Source organism: Desmodus rotundus, chromosome 11 (assembly GCF_022682495.2).
Source record: "Desmodus rotundus isolate HL8 chromosome 11, HLdesRot8A.1, whole genome shotgun sequence".
In the NCBI taxonomy this organism is placed as follows: domain Eukaryota; kingdom Metazoa; phylum Chordata; class Mammalia; order Chiroptera; family Phyllostomidae; genus Desmodus; species Desmodus rotundus.
In genome coordinates, this window is record NC_071397.1 from 33252390 (window position 1) to 33255436 (window position 3047).

A 3047-nucleotide genomic window follows, 5' to 3' on the forward strand; every position below is an offset into this window, starting at 1 on the left:
CTGAAGCAGAATAGTTATTTTCAAAATAGGCTCCTATATCCAAAAAAACATGAGTATGAGGTACTCCTGTGATATAGAAAAATTATTAGAAATGGCTCTTCTTTTGAAAAATATTTTCTCCAGGTTTTTGAATATTCTAACAGAACTGGCAGTACATTTAGATATGTGGTAAATAATGGTTAATTTAAGTGTTGTCAGTAAGATATTGTTTATGGGCAACAGATGTAAAATTACTAAGTGAAAATATTTCACAATTAACTGGTGCAAAATTACCAAATCGCAAAGTGACATCTTTTCCTTAAAAAAAAAATTAATTCCTTACTTGATCCTGCCTATAGCACCTATAAACAAAAAGCAAGACAAATGCCACAACAGAGTTTTGTGTGATTGAGATGTATATTTTAATTCTGGAGCCATGCTTAATCCACATCCAGTTTTACAAAAATATAGAACAGTTTCATATGAAGTTTAATGTATCATAACTACTCGTTAGATTAACAGGTAGCATTTCAATATAACACCCTATTTTTGATTATTATATAGTTAGGAATCAGAAAACACTTGGTCAATTAACTGCTATGTTATTTTATTAAATAATCTATCTAATTGCAAGCCTGTCTTTTCATCATTAAAGAGGTTGTACTAATCTTTATCTCTGGCTCTAAAATCTTCTGTATAAAAAATACTGTAAAACATGACTATGAGTTCACTCCTTATTGGACAGTAACTTATTGAGGACCTATTACGAAGGTAACACTTTGCAATGTGCTCAGGAGAAAACTTTAAATCTTTGACCTTCTGGAGCATATAATCTTATTAAGAAGATAATATATACATAAGAGTAAATTATGATGCAGACATAATGACTCTGTTAACTGTTATAGCAAAAGTTGCTATGGGAAAGTCAAGGAAGGATTTGAAAAGACTGGATATTAGTTAGCAGGATCTGGTAACACTAGAATAAATGGGAGTAGAGAGTAAAAGGTATTCCAGACAGGGTAAGAACATGATTAATAATCTGGATTTAGAATTAAGCATTATCTACTGCAGAAACTGTAAACATAGGCCTAGATGGAGTGAAAAGAGAAAAAATATTATTGTAGTATAGAACTTGGAAGTGAGATCCTGAATCTATCAGCTAATAATGAAACTAATGGAAATTTCATAATCCATTTATACCTCAGTTTATCTGTAAAATAAAGATAATAGTATTCATCATCATTGGGTGGCTATGGAAGTTAAATGATATAATTCAATAAATGTTAAGAGGCAAGTCAACTATCAGATAATGAGTTCAAGAATTGCTTATGAGGAAGCTAATGAGCTCACACAGAATTACCAAAAACTACAGGGAAACTACAATGAACTCACTGCAAACTGTATCAACATGAAAAAGAAAATAGAAACTATCAACAAGGGCCAAGAGGAAATGAAGAATACAATTTCGGAACTGAAGAACACAGTAGAAGGAATCAAAAATGGGCTCGATGAAGCAGAGGACCAGATCAGCGAACTGGAGGAAAGGTAGAAAAAAACATCCAGAATGAGCAAGAAAAGGAAAAGAGGCTCAGAAAGAATGAAGAGGGGTTAAGGGAAATGCAGGACAACATGAAACATAACAATATCCATATAATAGGAATACCAGAAGGAGAAGAGGAAGAGCAAGGGATAGAAAACCTGTTTGAAAAAGTAATGATAGAAAACTTCCCTAATTTGATGAGAGAAAAAGTCACACAAATCCAGGAATCACAGAGTCCCAATCAAGAGGAACCCAAAGAGGCCCACTGCAAGACACATCATAATTAAAATGGCAAAATTCCAAGACAAAGAAAGAATCTTAAAGGCAGCAAGAGGAAAAAAGGAAATAACATACAAGGGAGCCCAATAAGGTTAGCAACTGACTTCTCAATGGAAATTCTCCAAGCCAGAAGGGAATGGCAAAAAATATTCCAAGTAATGAGAACCAGAGGCCTGAAACCAAGACTACTTTACCCAGCAAGGCTCTCAATTAAGATAGAAGGCCAAATAAGGAGTTTCCCAGACAAAAAAAGTCTAAAAGAATACAGCTCCATCAAACCAGCTCTGCAAGAAATGCTAAAGGGACTGCTTTAAGGAAAGAAAGGAAAAGAGAAAGACAGAGGAACACAGGTATGAAAAAATGGCAATGAATAACTACCTATCAATAATAACCTTAAATGTAAATGGATTAAATGCTCCAATCAAAAAACATAGAATAGCTGAATGGATAAGAAAACATGACCCACATATATGCTGCCTACAAGAGACCCACCTCAGGACAGAAGACCTACACAGACTGAAAGTGAAGGGCTGGAAACAAATATTCCAAGCAAATGGACAGGGAAAAAAAAGCAGGGGTAGTAATACTCATATCAGACAAAATAGACTTCAAAAAAAGGGCCATAAAGAGAGACCTAGATGGTCACTTCCTAATACTCAAAGGAAGAATCCACCAAGAAGACATAAACATTGTACATATATATATGCTCCCAACATAGGAGCACCCAAATACATAAAGAAAATCTTGGAGGACTTCAAGAAAGATATTGACAGCAACACAATTATAGTAGGGGATTTTAATACCCCACTGTCAAAGATGGACAGATCTTCTAAACAAAATATCAACAAAGATATTGTGGCAATGAACAAGGCCTTGTATGAAATGGACTTAACTGATTAATATAGAGCCTTTCATCCCAAAGAAGCAAAATACACATTCTTTTCAAATGCACATGGTACATTTTCAAAGATAGACCACATAATAGGACACAAAGCAAGCCTCAACAAATTCAAAAAATTGAAATCATATCAAGCATTTTCTCTGACCATAAGGGACTGAAACTAGAAACAAATCTGAAGGAAAAAACCCCAGAACACTCAAAAACATGGACATTGAATAGCATGCTATTAAACAATGAATGGGTGAAAAATGAGATTAGGGAAGAAATCAAAAAGTTTCATCTGAAGATGGCGGCAACATAGGTGGGAGCGGAGTCCACTTCCCCTCAACGCCAGGGAAATACCTAGCT